The sequence below is a fragment of the Adiantum capillus-veneris genome, chromosome 8 (assembly GCF_014529385.1).
Source record: "Adiantum capillus-veneris isolate H3 chromosome 8, ASM1452938v2, whole genome shotgun sequence".
Lineage (NCBI taxonomy): Eukaryota > Viridiplantae > Streptophyta > Polypodiopsida > Polypodiales > Pteridaceae > Adiantum > Adiantum capillus-veneris.
Window position 1 is genome coordinate 163,478,036 of NC_140938.1, and position 15,559 is coordinate 163,493,594.

The window sequence follows — 15,559 nt, forward strand, 5'->3', positions numbered from 1 at the left end:
ATTCTCCTGTAACAATCCTTGACAAATGATCTACTCGTTTTGATGTGTAGTGCCCATTTTTACAACCACAGTGAAATCAAATTCCAGAAGAATGATGAACCATCTCACTATTCTTCCTGTACTGCATAGCTTGTTGACCAAATACAACAAAGCTTGGTGGTCCATAAAGAACACAAACTTGTTGGCTAATAGGTAATGTCTATACTTTTTAATGGCATAGATCATTCCTAACCCTTCTCTTTCTGTGGTGGTGTAATTCTTTTCCGCCATGTTCAATTGTAGGCTAGCATAAGAAATAGAAAAGTCAATTTTCCCGTCTCCTGGTTGAGCTAGTATACAACCAATAGCAAAATTGGAAGCATCTACATGTACATGGAGCTCCTTATTCCAATCTGGTACTTTCAATATCGGAGTTGAGGTGAGAGCTTGCTTAAGCTTCATGAAAGATTCTTCACATGCCTCGGTCCACTCAAAGTGTGTTTACATATAGTGTCTAAAAATGGCATAGCTACTGCTATTGAGAAGATTCATGTCATTGTTGATTTGGGTACAAGCCTTCATAACGCATTGTGGATATCAAGCCTAGATCAACAACAGTCAAGGGGGTCCCCTAACAGGTTGTTCGACTATGATTTTCCGATCTTGGAGAGTATACTTTTTGTAATGGGGATGGAACGCTCATTACATCCTTACCATCCTCTTCCGTGGTTTCCATTTCGGTTGTGTATATCTCCTTTAGAGCCTTTTTCAACTCTTGATATTTCTTTTTCCGCTCGACTCAAGTCATGAGTGGTTTCTTATCCTGTGGGTTTGCTTGAGTACCCTTCCTTGTTTTTCTCGATGTTTGAGACATTTCTGAGTTTTTGTTTGAAGGATATCTGCCAATTATTTTGTCCTTGACACAATCATTTGCATCTATCTGCATCAGGAATTGTGTTCTACTAGAGGCTGATGTCATAGGTCGGATTTTCACATTTCTGGTGTCTCTTTTTTATCTCTACCATTTTTGTCTTCTTGAATTTCGGTTTGGAAAGTCAAAAAACTTTTCCTCCCCTCCTTTTAAGAGTAGGTTAGCTCTCATATGTTCTTTTTCCGACCCCAAGTCTTTTGAGGTAGCTGAGTGTTCATCTAACTCATCATTTGCATTGTAGTAGAGGTCTGAAAAGACTTCTTGAGCTTTAGCTTTTCATTAAGTCCTTGGGTTCCTCATCTTCGTCTTCAATGTTGAGGATTGAAATCATTTGAATGGGAATTATGTCGTAGCCATCCTCATTGCAAAATTGAGTAGGCATAGACGTATTCACACATACATCCATGGTTGCTAAAATTTGAGTCCATTCAAATGGCTCAAACAAATTCCCAGGAAAGGGTTCAGGTACATAGGCTTCGTCTGTGCAGTCCCTTTCTAGGATACATTCTTCTCGTCTTAAGATTTCGTTTTCTGAACTCCACACATCCAAATAGGAGTGTCTTTGTTTAACCAGGATGGGAGTTTAGTTTCAGCCAAAGAGACTGAATCAAACTCTTGGATGGGTGTTTTCAAGACATCTCTATAAGTGTGATCTTTTATATTTACTCTTGTTATAGATCCCACTTGCTTCAAGTACAGATAATTGTTTCCCCGATCTTGGATAAGGTGTACCTGTCGCATGAAAGGTCTTCCCAATATGATTTCATAGTTGAGTTTTTTTCCAAAGTCTACTATGGCAACAGTGTGTTATTCAATTCCACAGGAATTGATTATCACTTTTTCAAGCATCCCTGATGGTCTCTCAATGTGCCCGTCAATCAATTGCAATTTCATTCGAGTTTGTCTAATGGCTAGATATCCCCAGGATTCCCATCCTGCCTTAGTGGCTATGGCTATGCCAGCTCCACTCTAGTATTGCCATGGTTTCAACGTCATTATATTTCATGGGGAGGGTGGTGTTTCCTTCTTCTCTTCATAATATTCTCCAAATTTGTTCATGGGAACTGATCGAATCTCTTTGTTATCCATTTCATTTTTCAATTTTTCTAATTTTTTTGATATTAACCCCGTTATCCCCACCTTCTCTAGGGTTTTCTGTAAATCATTCCATAAGTATGGTCTGAGTTTTAACAGTTCTCCCAAGGTAAGATTGCATTGGATGGATGTAGACATAATTGAATGAATGTTGTCTATTTCTAGGGTCTATTCAGCTCTTTTTACTTGAGTGTTCTTACACACTATGGATTCATCTTCGTTATCTCCAAAGTAAGAAGGTAATGTTTTCAAGGTCAATGGTTTTGACATTCCTGAAGCTTCAGATCCGCAATCCCCATACAAGAATTGTACATCCATATTCATATCAGAAGGTAGGTTATCCAACCAGACTTCCTCTATAGGAGCTGACTTTAGAGTTAGGCTCCCATCATTGATCTCTCTCACTTTTTCGCATAAGTGTCCTGGCCAGTCTTCCTCTACAAATGGAATTCCGTCTAAGGCATCTTCGTTGTCCGGCACTATAAGATCTGGTTCTTTTGTTTCAAGGTGGGGTTCTGCCACCACATCGTATTTTTCTTTAGTGTCTCTTACCACAAGCTCTTCAAGTTTTGCAATACTTTCAAGCTTGGGTTTCTGTTGTTCTAGCATTTCTTGCGTGATTCTTACCAAATTTTGATAAGCTTCCAACTTAGCTGCTTCCATATCTGGAGAAGGATAATTTTTTCATTTGTTTTCCATGTTCTGGCATGTTTTAAGTCGTGCTTAGTAGGCTTCCAAGGCTGCGTCAATAGGCTCAAAATTTTTATCAACCATAATGGATCCTCTAGATTTCACGGTTGTTTCTTTAAATTCACTTCCAGTTTCTTTCGATTTTTCCTGGAATAGCTTTTTTGCTTTCTCCTCGATTTCAACTCGTTGTTTTTGTTTTCTCATCTCATATATTTTGCTTCTGCTCCTTTTGATTCTTTGAGAGGAAACTTTCCTATTTTCCGAATCATCAGAAGAGTTGTGTTTCTTTTCCTTTGGCTAGGCTCTAGTGATTACCTTGATTGGAACAATCGGTTCTCTCTCTGATGAGCTACTAGGTATCACTTGGACTACGTTTATTACGATTTTTCCTTGTTCAAAGGATTTTTAGGACAATCTTCCGGAAAGTGCCCTCCCTTTTTGCAACATTGTATGCAATAGGTTTCAACTAGTTTGAGGTTTTTGTCAGGCTCTGGACATTCATTTTTCTAGTGATCATCTGCACCACAGTTATGACAGTTTCCTATTCTTGGCTTCATCATGGGTCTTACCATGGGAGGTCTGACACCTTGATTAGATACATAATACATTGGTGCGAGCTCTGGTGGAGCATAAGTCATGGTTTCTTCCATTGGTGGTGGATGTGAATTATACCAATCACCTTCTACCATTACTGTAGATGGACTAGGCTTTGCATAGGGTGTAACAGGCACTAATGCTTGTTCATCTATGACTCCTTCAGAGTGCATGTACTTTAAATGCACTGCATTATGTCCTTGATACGGACGTTGTTGTCCCAACACAGGTTGAGGTCTTTCCATACCCATTGGTGGTCTTTGAGCTTGGGCCATATTAGGTTGATATTTGTACATGGGTTGTCCTTGTGGCCTCATGGACACGTACTGAACATTCCCATCATACTTTGGTATGAAGTAACACTCGTGGGTCTCATAGTTGGTCCATTTACCCTCGATTGCACACCATTTTTGTGGCCTAATTGGTTCCCTGTGGAGGTATCCCTTGTCCTGGTCCCTCGTAGGTGCTTTGTTGCATGTTGTTCATCATGTCATTCATCCTTTTAAGCATATCATCTATAGCCGAGAGTGGTGCAGTAGCAGCCGTTCCCACTTGTGCGGTTTAGTGGATGTTGTTTTCTCGCTTTGGTTATCCTTAGGGACATCTTCCTTGTTGAAAATATCACAATTGTCTCCTAAGTCAATAGCATCTGACACACACTCTTCTAGGGTTGTATGCTTTTTACTATAGAGTGTAGCATGAAGTTCTTTGTTTAGCAGTCCCTCTAGAAACAATAATACGAGTCGTTCTTCTACAGGTATCTCTAGCCCTAGGCATCTGGCAATGTATTGTTTAATTCGAGTTGCACAATCCCTAACAGACTAACCATGTTTTTGTTCAAAGCTATAGATTTGAGCTACCGTATTATGTTTGATCCCCATTTTGGAACATGCAACTATAAATCCTTGAGCTAATGTGTCCAAGTCCATGATTGACCTTGGTGGAATCTATTGGAACCATGTCAATGATTTTCCTTCTAATGTCATTCCAAACCGGGTCCAAACCCCTCGAATTGAGTATGGAAATCAAATATTCGTTGTGCTCTTAGCACTTGCTTCAAGCTTGCTAAGTGGTCGTATGGATCCCCTGATCCACTGTATTTTTTGACCCATTTCTGAAAATCAACTGGTCTGACGCATCTATTTGGTTCAACTCCAGGTCTTCTAGCAGTTGGTCCTGTTCCGAGTCCTTCAAACCAGTCTGTTGGAAATAGTGACTCATGTAGCCCTGGACTGGCCTTAGTGTCACCCGGTTTTCTACATGATAAGGTGGTTTTTGGTTTCTTTAAATTTCTCTCAGATGATCTCTCATGGTGTTCATCTCTTAAAATCGTTTCTGGTCCTTGTCCCAATATCCAATCCCGTATGGAATACCCTTGGTATTTGGTTTGTTCTACCCCCTCTGGAGTCATCATAACAAAGTTGTTGTTATAACAATCCCTAAACAGGTAGGTTGGTAGGTCTGCTGATTCCTTAGCTTTGATCTTGAAGATATATATGATCTTCATGGCTATTAGTTGTCCTAGTTTGGCATGCGAAGTCCACAAAAGATCTTTTATGTTTTTATCTTCCCAACAATAGACCCCGATCCTAGGATTATTCGTACTAAGCCATTTCAAAGGCTTCAAGTCAACTTGATCGTATCCCTTGAATTCTAAAGTTGGTGGTCCTTCTTTTGCTGACATATCTGGGATTATGGTGTTTACTTCTAACCCCCGTTTGTCTACCACATCAGGGTTTTCAACTTGTACATATTGAGTTCGGTTTCTGTCCATGTACATTTTTCCATGTTTATTTGCCCTAACCTCTTCTTTGAACTCAATACCATGGTCATCAATGCGAATAGCATACTCCTCATTAGGGTCCAAGTAAACTTGGGCTCCATGGTGGTTAGTCTTGTAAAATGAGAGTATATGCTTATAGCGCATTGTTGTTCCGGTTTTCCAGTGAGTTGAGTAAGAAGACATTTTGGATGTTGAATTTGAAAAAGTGTCTGAGACTTCTTCAAGAATTGTGTGCAAGGAATTGCCTTGATTCACGCTTTCTTCAGTGGATACTCTATTGGAGGTTTCTCCGAGTATGCCCTGATTTCATAGTACATGACCAGATCTAAGGTTCATATAGACTAATGAAGCCTTGGATAGAGTACTCACCTTTGGATTGACTTGTTGTCAATTTCCACTTGATTCAATTGTAACTTTCTGTCAAGCCACTGATTTTTCGTCTGCAACCTGATTCTTGTACAAATTTGATCAAGTGTCTATAAAGACAGTAGAGTTTTTGCTAACTCTCGTGATTAGTCTCTGTGTATCACTTCAAATCGAGCTATGCGAGTCAAAACTTGACTTTCTTTACCAAAAATAAAAGGTTTAACCTGCAACCTGGAAACTGAGTGAACATGTACCAATTTTAATTCGATTGAACCCAAAATTGTCTGATGGCTTTGTATTATATTGGTCTAACACTGTATAAGTTCAAAAGTCAAAATTGATGTCTCTGGATAGCAAAAATAACTAATTGCAATTATTTACTTTTCTCAATTTTTTGCACTTTTTTGATTAGTTTGGCAAATATACAACTTGTTAAAGTCCCTGGACTAATTTCAACAAGTTTGGACAAAATCTGATCAAGTTTATCGACTGTTTTGTGTCTGCAGACTCTGATTTTGAGAATCTGGCTTAAGTTTCACTTTTGTGATCCAAATTTCACCAAAATTGATTTGTGAAGTCTACTTGATATGCTTGACCTTGTGTATACTCAAACTTGCAAATTTCTCAAGTTTTGAAGCAGATGTAAATAATCACGATTATTTACTCCAACTATATTTTTGTAATTTTTTGTCCCAACTTTGACACAGATCTGTTAAGCACCTTAAGTTAAGGTCACTAGCCAAGTTTCATCAAGTTTGGACAATTTTTGGTCGAATGGTCATCAATTATCCGCAGACTAACTTTCCAAATTTGGTCACAATTCTCAATCTAGTGATCCAAATCTTACCAAATTTGGTTTGTGGGCTTATTATAACATGGTAAAACTAATGGTATGCTGACTTGGTCAAAAAAGTTTAAAAATGAGGTAGATGTAAATAATAACGATTATTTACAATCGACAAGTTTTTGCATCTTTTTGGTCAATTGAGCATGTACACCTATTTATCACATCAATATAAGCCTATGAACCAATTTTCAACAAGTTTGGACAAATTTTTCCCCAATTTACACTCAAGATTCAAAAAGTCAGTACAAACTTTAATTTTTATCCAATTTTTTGCCATTTTAGTGATCCAAATCTCTTGGGCCTTTACAAAAGTTGTTTGTACACATGCAATGAGTCAATGGTATGAACCTTGGCCAATTTAGAGCAGAAAGTTAATAATCGTGATTATTAACTTCAGGCCTGAAATGAGCACTTTTTTGCAATTTTTTCAAAGACAGTTTTTATATGAGCTATTTTAAGCCTATGAATCAAGTAAAAACTTAATTTGGCCTAAAATGTCAAGAAAAAGTAAATAATCTGAGTTTTGGCCAACTCTTGAAATTTTTACCTCGAAGTGTCTTTGAGCTTACCAACTAGTTCAGACAACTTTTAAGCTTACTCTCCAGTCGGATTGAGTGGTTTCGAGTCTTTTCGAGCTATTTCTAGCCGTAGACCTGAAATTCTACAACTTCCAATAACAACTCACACTTGATTCTTTCAGCGAGAGCAATGTTTTGAAATCCACCTCGGATCCTATTTACCCTACTCCTAGATTCTCATGCAATGGGGTTGTGGAAAGTGTCCACAAACACTCGTTTTCTTGTGCTTTATGTCTTTTTGAGCATTGATCTTAAGACTTGTTTCGTCTACCAATCATTCTCAAAATCCTAATCTATTTCTACAATCCTACAATCCTAAAGGCACTTAGCAAGTATGATTACTTCCAAGCTACCTCTACACAGCAAAAGACAACAATCTTAAACTATGAGATTTTTAAAAGAAAGTTTTGAACTTATAAGCCTCTCCAATGCACTTTCTCTAATACCATGTATCTATAGTAGGGCATATATTAGGTAGCTCATTCAAAGACAAGACTCTCACAGACACCCTTGCAGGCTCCTTCTTCATGGGGTTGACTACAGGCTTCCATTGCCTCATTAACTTAGGACACATCTCCATGATTTGCCCAAAGGTAGCATCAGTCTTTCTACTCACCAAATCAACCCGTAAACTATAATCTAGTTGCCCTTCTCCCAAAGGAAAGTTGGATGCATTGTAATATGTTTCTTGGGTTTTCTCTTCTTCCTCTCTTTACCTGTACCTATTTCAACCTGTTTCCCTCTTTTATGGATGGGACTTGCATCCCTCATATCATGATCTCTTGTAACCCTCTTACCTACAACCATGACCATAGCTCCCTTACCACCTTTGTTTTGCCCTTCTCTTCAGTTGTCAAACCACTTGGCCCTGCTTCCCCTTTAATCTCAATACCATAATCTTGAGCTCGAGAAGGAATTTGTGAAGGAAGAGGAAACATGTCACCACCCATTCTCTTTGTCTTGTCACATTGAGGGCTTTTATGACCCATTCACCACAATTATAACATTGAAACATATCCCCTCTTCCAGTGATGCCTCTTCCTCTACCACCTGTAAACCCCTCATTGCTTCCATATCCACGTCCATATCCATAGCTTTGACCTCTTCCACCTCCCATCATATGCACACTAAGATTCTTCATAAGACCTACAACCTCTTGCATCTCCTTGCAAAAATCATTCACATCATGAGAAGCCTGTTGATCATAACGCGGCTCCCTGATGAGGACCCTTGGTTGCTCTACAGCTTTCACTTCAACCTTTGGCTCGACATTGATTCCAAGTTGATGAAGACGCTCTGTTTTCCACTCTTTATTCTTTTCAATTTCAACTACCTCCTCAAAGGTCCTTGGCTGCTTAAGCTCTACCTTCAAGTGTAGGTTACTCCTCAAGCTTGCAAGAACCTACCCTTCTTCAACATAGTTGGACGGATTTCAGCCCCCAAAGATGTACACCACTTTGTCCATAATGCATTGAATGCCTTCACAAAGTCTTCTATGGTCTGGCCTTCACCCTGTACCAAGCCTTGAATAGACTGCCATACCTTTTGTGGGTCTTTCACCTGTTGAAAGTGTGGAGGAAAAGCATGTCTTACCATTTCATAAGTCATAATTTTAGGAGGTTGGGCTGATTGTAGCTCCTTTTCATAGCCTTCCAACCATTCCCTAGAATCTCCCTTCAAACAAAAGTAGAAGATTTGTAGCACCAACGTTGGGTCTTACTTGTCAGCAAGAAGGCAAGCAAACTCCATTCTCTCAATGAAACCTTTGGCACTTTCATTTTATTTCCCACTAAACTCCAAAAAAATAAATGCCATGTCTTCCAAAACCTGTAAACTGAAGGTAACTTGAAGCGATTCCTCGGTGGCGGGCACCAAAACACTGTTGAGAAACAAGAAAATTGGAACACCTCTATAGTGATGTAACCCAAGAGCGTTGAAAGAGCACTACAAGAACACCAAAATCTTTGGCCTTCTGGCAACCAAACACATGTAGAACTAATGATAATGACCATAGTTTGGCTTGACCATTGGTTTCTCTTGCAGAAATCTATCACAAGAGATGACTGGATTGTCATTTTTGCCCCTTTTTCTTTTGTCAGTACTGTTAGTCCCTTTTGTTTGTTAGGCTTTAAGTCACATACAATATAGAACATTTATAGTATAAAGATCTACTCCCTGTATACAACCTTGTAGTCGTGTGAAATGTCTGATAGGCAACTTTACACTTGATGGGTGCTTTCATTTAGTCGCATCACCAACTTCCTTTGTCCTTGTAGTCCATCCCGGATTTTTATGACCATTCTCAGTCATTTTTGGCCTCATGTTGTTCTTGAAGTCTGATCAGCATTCTTTCTTACCTCTGACATTACCCATTGTGCGTATGCATTTGAGACATGCTTCATAAAGTGTCATCATTTCCTGTACCTACTTCTCTTTGTACTACATCTCTTCAATCTTTTCTTTAGCTGTATTATGGATTTTTCCTGCCTTTTTTTTTAATCTAAAAAATAACAAAATAAAACCAAAAATCAACTCAACTCAAAAGGAAAAATCAAGTTAATAGAAATCTAAATGCTATGTACACTGTACACATGTCTCTAGGGACTCATATATGGCTTTTGTTCCCTTACTCCTCTTGTAACTCTACTATGAGGGCATATACTCTAAATTTTTGTCAAAAAATGCTAGAATCAAATGCAAAACTTCAATAAAACTCACAAAACATTGCCCTCTAATATTCATATATTAGGTCCGCATTTAGAATGCCTCCCCCCTCCTATTTGAAGTCCTCCTTTTGACGACCCGGTATCGCCAAGGGTATGTGTTGCGCTTGGGCAATAAAAAAATGTGCCTATGCAGGCCTTGTAATGTAGCCCTATTATGCATACACAGTCAATGCATGGAAAAGATTTATGATGTGCAAGATGTGGGTATAAGCAATTTGCTTATTGGCATTTGTTGACGAGGCTTCCTATTCTAAGCAATGTGATGATCTTTGAAGCTCATGCGTCGTTTACTTGATGGAAGGTTGTAGAGATTTTTTGAAGGCTTACTAATCTGTTTGATGCTTCCTTGGAATCCATTTTAGCCTTGTGGTTGTTCATCGTATTTGGCCTTGTTTCCCAAAGTGGGTTCTCTTCTAGCTGTACTATAACCATAGGAGGAATTGAAAGAATTCAAGCGATGGTGCAATGACAGCAATGTTGTTGCTTTTCTTTGGGACCCACTTCTTTGTGATTATTGGCTGTTTTGTTGATGGTGCTTGTTTGGGAACCCATACTTATCCCTGCTTTGTTTGTGTTTGAAGAGACTTTTTTGGGATCCACCTTGTCTTTGTGTGAGTCTTATCGGTCTTTGCTTAAGATCTTGTACTCTTGGTTGAGGATGAGATTCAGACTTTGGGAGTTGAAATTTAACCTTTTTGGAATGAACTCCTGACCTCTTTGTGCTTGAGTCAACTTCTTTGGAACCCAAATTTGATTTACAAAAGCTTGCGACATTGTGTTTTTCCTAGATGGTCTTGCAAGCTTCGACTGTTTTTCTGCTGGCATTGGATCTTGCAATTTTTTATAAGAGATCTTTGTCTTCTTGATCCATAACTGTTTTTGGCCAATCTGGCTCTTTGGTATCCATATTTGTTGAACTTTTTGGCTTTGACTCGTTGTTCTTTTATTTTGGCCTTCTTTGGTTGTTACGGGCTGCTAGTGATGGTGATGACCTGAGTACTTGATAGGGGATGTCAAAAGAATCGTCACTATCGCTCCTATCCTCGGCAAGGTTGTATTCTAGCACTTTCCCTTTGTGGTTTGGCTATTTATGGAAAGTTACTGTTTTCTTGCTCTTCGTTTGTTGTTTCTAGGTTGACTTTTCTATCCACTTGATTAGAGTCTTGGTAGCTCGTTGACATGGTTGTCTTGTTCTTGAATGAGTCTTTTCTTCATGGATAGGAGCCACGTATAAGGATGCTTGTTGAAGTTGTGTTTCCACCCAAGATTTTGGAATCCATTTTTGATGCACTTTATTTTGTAGTGATGACATTGTTTCCTGGGTTTTTGATCTGGCTACAATCATAAAACCGTGCATTTGTTAAAGTGTTTTTCGAGTCACCTGTTGGGTTGTCTGGATTTTCGTTGTTTGCATCTTCTTGAAGCTCCAAGTGTTCTACCGAGCTGTAGAACTTGTCTTTTCCTTCGTCTTTTTTTTCTTGGATCACACTCACTGCAAAGTAAGGAATGACATCATAGCCATTTTCATCACAAAACTTCATTGTTGGATCGTCTTGAATAGCGCACACATCCAAAGTAGCCAAGATGTGTTCCCATTCAAGTGGCTCTAATTCTTCCTTAGGAAAGGGATCTGGATGTAATCCGTATCTTCAATTGCCCTTTCTAGGATGCCTTCCTCTCGCTTTAAGTTTCCACATTGCGAAGCTCCACACATCCACAATTATTTAGGCTTACCCAACCATGCTAGAAGTTTTGATCCTGCTACAATAGCTAAATCAAAATCCTCCATTGGTGTTCTCGTCACATCCCTGTAACTATGGTCCTTCAAGTTTATGCTTGTCGTGGTTTCCATATGTCTCAGGTAGATATAGTCATAACCCCAATCTTGGACCATTTTTGATTGTCACATGAATGGTCTTCCTAGAATGATATCGTAGTTGTTTTTCTTGCCAAAGTCAACAATATCAAAGGTTTTCTTATATTCAATTCCACAAGAAGTAACAAATACTTTTTCTAACAGTCCTATGGGCCTTTCCATGTGTCCGTCTTTGCAAGTTGCAGTTTCATCCTTGTAGCCCTCACTGCTGCTTTTCCCCATGTTTTGTAGACCTCTTTTGTTGTGATGGAAACTCCAGCTCCACTATCAAGGATTTCCATGGTTTTTACACCTTGGAATTCCACTTGAAGAGTGGTATTCCTATCTTCTCCTTCATAATACTCTCCAACTTTGTTTAATGGCACTGGCCTAGTGTTTAGTTGAGGCATTTCAAGCTCTTCCATCCCTTCCTCGATTTGAGTCATTGGGTTTTTAACACTAAATTTCTCTATGCATTACTCAGCAATTGCTCTATTCGTAAACGAATGTGCATCTACTTCGTCCCTCAAATTAATGCATGCCATCACTATTGCCCTCTTGAAAAGCATTTCCGTGGTTGAGTGCGGGACCTTGACTTTTGACAAGGTGTTGCAAATGTTGGAAAGAACTGCTCTCTGTATAGAATGTGCCAAGTTTTGCAGGTTGCAAAATACTGATTGCTGGAGTAATTGTTCAAAAATCTCTCCTTGGAGTTTGGTTGTCAATCCTTGCGTCTGCTCTTGCCAACATCTTGACATGGCACACAAAATCTTCCTTTTCTGCTTCTCATCAAGATGGAAATCCTTCCTCTTTTTAGCACAAAGAGTCTACTCCCTTTGCCTCTCTCTTTGTTCCCTTTTCTTTGCAGCCCAATAATCACGTAAGTAGCTTGTGAACTGCTTGGGAAACTCTGCTCGACTGTGTACTGGTGGGCATGGAGCCGGATTAAGAAAACTTGAAGAAAAAGAGCTCAACACATGAACATACATCATGAAGAGCCCAGGCATCAACAAGACCAAACATGTCACAGACACTCACACACACCTAACTGGCAAGAAGGCTCCATCCTATCTGTATATGTATATATATATATATATATATATATATATATATATATATATATATATATATATATAGAGAGAGAGAGAGAGAGAGAGAGAGAGAGAGAGAGAGAGAGAGAGAGAGAGAGAGAGAGAGAGAGAGAGAACTAAGCACACAGAGCAAAGAACCACGCACAGAGGAAAGAAAGGGAATGTGCTACAGAAACACCGCACAAAGAAGGAGAGAAAGGGGCTCTGCTCTATGCAAAAACCACACATAGAGAAAATACCCTAAACCTGTAGCTTTGTGAAGAACCCCCACGCAGAGAAGGAGACAAAGGGGGTGCTTGTACGACCAACACGTCCAAGAACTACTGGGGGTGGTAAAAAAATGTATGCCCCTCTTCTTTAAAAAATTCCCCCCATCTTCATTACTCATCATTGAGTTTCCTCCCCCAAAAATCAAATGTAGACTCAAAAGTTCCCAAAAGCTACTTTAAAAAGGAGTGTCCAAGAAAGACGAGCCTTTTTGGACCACCTATACATGCTTTCTCCCTTCTCCAAGTGTCTATGGTTGCTGCTAGGTGGACCCAATCCACATTGTGAGACTCAATCATCCCAAGTAGAACATCCATATAAGGAGAATCTTCCAACATCAGTGTCCTTTTTACACGTGTAACAATACTGCAATGGGGCCGAGTGTATTGTGGTGTCAAATCTATGATCAATTATAAAATTTTTTCCTAGAGGATGTGCTCAACCAATTACAAGATCAACTCGAATGATAGAGTTTTGGAACTGCAAGTAGACATGGTTTTTAGATTAGTCATGCACCATTTTTGCTTCCCTCATGAAAGAACGTCCTAAGATCATCTCAAATGACATAGTGTGTTTGGAAAAATCCATAACAATGAAGGTATGCCTTATTTTATGTCCAAGGACCTTGATTTTGAGATCTTCTAGCATCCCAATAGGTTTAAGAATAGTCCCATTGGCCATCTTTACCACTATGTTTGTAGTCCCAAGGTGAGGTCTTCCCATAGATTCCCATCAATTTTTAGTTAGCTAACCCCAGCACCACCATCAAGGATTCCCTTTACAGTTAATCCCTTGGTTGTGGTTGGTATGGTCGCATTGGATTCATCGCCTTCAAAGTATTGTCCCAACTTGTTAACAAGTATTTCAACAACACAGTTCTCATTTAGGTTGGGTTGTGGATCTAAGTCTTCCTCCTCTATTGGCACCTCCCTAACTCCATCCATCTGTGCAATTTGTGGTAGCATGACCTTCAATTTTCCATTGTGGAAAGCTCAAAGAGCTAAGAATAGCTCGGGTTCTCCATATAGTTTAGACATGATAGTGGATCTAACTTTTGAAGCCATAAAGTCCATCAATTTGGCAATATTTAACGTCCCTTTTTGGGCTTCAGCCCCTTGACATGGGGAAGATGGGATCTCCATTTCTTTGATAGGGTCAGTTAATCCCTCTGTAAACATTTTTTCCAACAAGAAGGGAGTACGTCCACTTCCCAATGACTTAAAGTCACTTTCTTCTTGGATGACACTAGGTATGTCTAGTGGTCTATGGTCTTTGTGAGGCTGATTTTGCGTAGGGAACAATGTGTGTTTAATCTGGATCTGCCTAGGCATTGGCTCTAGATCCCTTTGGGTCTCTTCTACCAAAATCATTAATTGCTTAACTCACTCGATCTCCTCTATAGGGTTTGGGTAAGTTCCTATCTTCTTCTTGGGTTCCTTGGGTCCTGGTCATTGTGGCTCATGATGATCTTCCTTGTTTGTTTCTTTCCTAGTGACCTTTTTAGTCTTCATGGTCTCATTCAAATCAGAATCCTCTTCAACGTCATTCATATACACGGGGTCGTCACCAGTCCCACTGCTGGTCTTTGAATTGAGGTCTGACTTTTCTGCTTTTTGTGATCTCTTCCTTCTTATTTTCTTCTTCTTCTGAGATTGAGAAATTGATGTTATATTCTTTCATCAAGAATATAATTTTGGTTTTGGGGCATTGATCATGTGAGTATATTTACCACAAGTGTACTTTGTGATGGATCCTCGGTAACCTCAATTAAGTTCAATGGCATAATCTTTGACACATTTGGATTATTAGGACATTGGGCAATCAAATGATCTATGCCACATCAATTACACATGGGTATTAGAATTGTAGTTCTACTTGCTTGATTGGTTTGCATTAGTGTGGTATTCTTTTGTAGTCTAATAGGACAATCGGCTACACGATGTGGACCCCCACACTGGGCAATCAAATGATCTATGCCACATCAATTACACATGGGTATTAGAATTGTAGTTCTACTTGCTTGATTGGTTTGCATTAGTGTGGTATTATTTTGTAGTCTAATAGGAAAATCGGCTACACGATGTGGACCCCCACACTTGTAGCATTGAAGAGGTGGTCTCTTGGCACTGAAATTGATATTTTGGCCTCTTGCTGCAAGAGCAGCTACTTGATAGACAAGATTGAATTGTCCCCAATAGTCCTCCATGTAGTATCGTGGACTTTCTTCAAGTGCATCAATCCCATGGGCAATATTAGGGTCTAACTCATCCTCGCAATCCACAGAAGCAATAAATGAGTCACAAACCACTTGATTCACAGAAGTGATTCTTGGATGTGGGGGTTTCGGTCCTAACACAGGAGGTGGTAATGGTGTTGTTTGAACGACATTTTGGGCCCTACGAACCATGTGTTGTGACGGTTGTTCAAGAGGTGGGGTCGGCTTCAATGTAGGCACTCAAGGAGTGTCCGTCCATGCTAAGGTTGGTCTATTGGCCATCGCATGTGTAAATACTATGCAATCCTTGTCTTGATGACCATACCTCCTGTATGCATTGCAATTCCCATTAAATTTTACTCTAAATGTAGGGCATTTGCTGGTACTATGTGGACCAAAGAAAACTGAGCACCATTGTTGCTCCCTTTTGGGATACATATGATTGTTTTGTGGAGCATGATTGTCACTAAGACTTTCTTAAATGGCCTTTGTGAGATCTGCCAACGTCATCTCAAATTGATTTTTCTCCTTGGCAAGGGGTT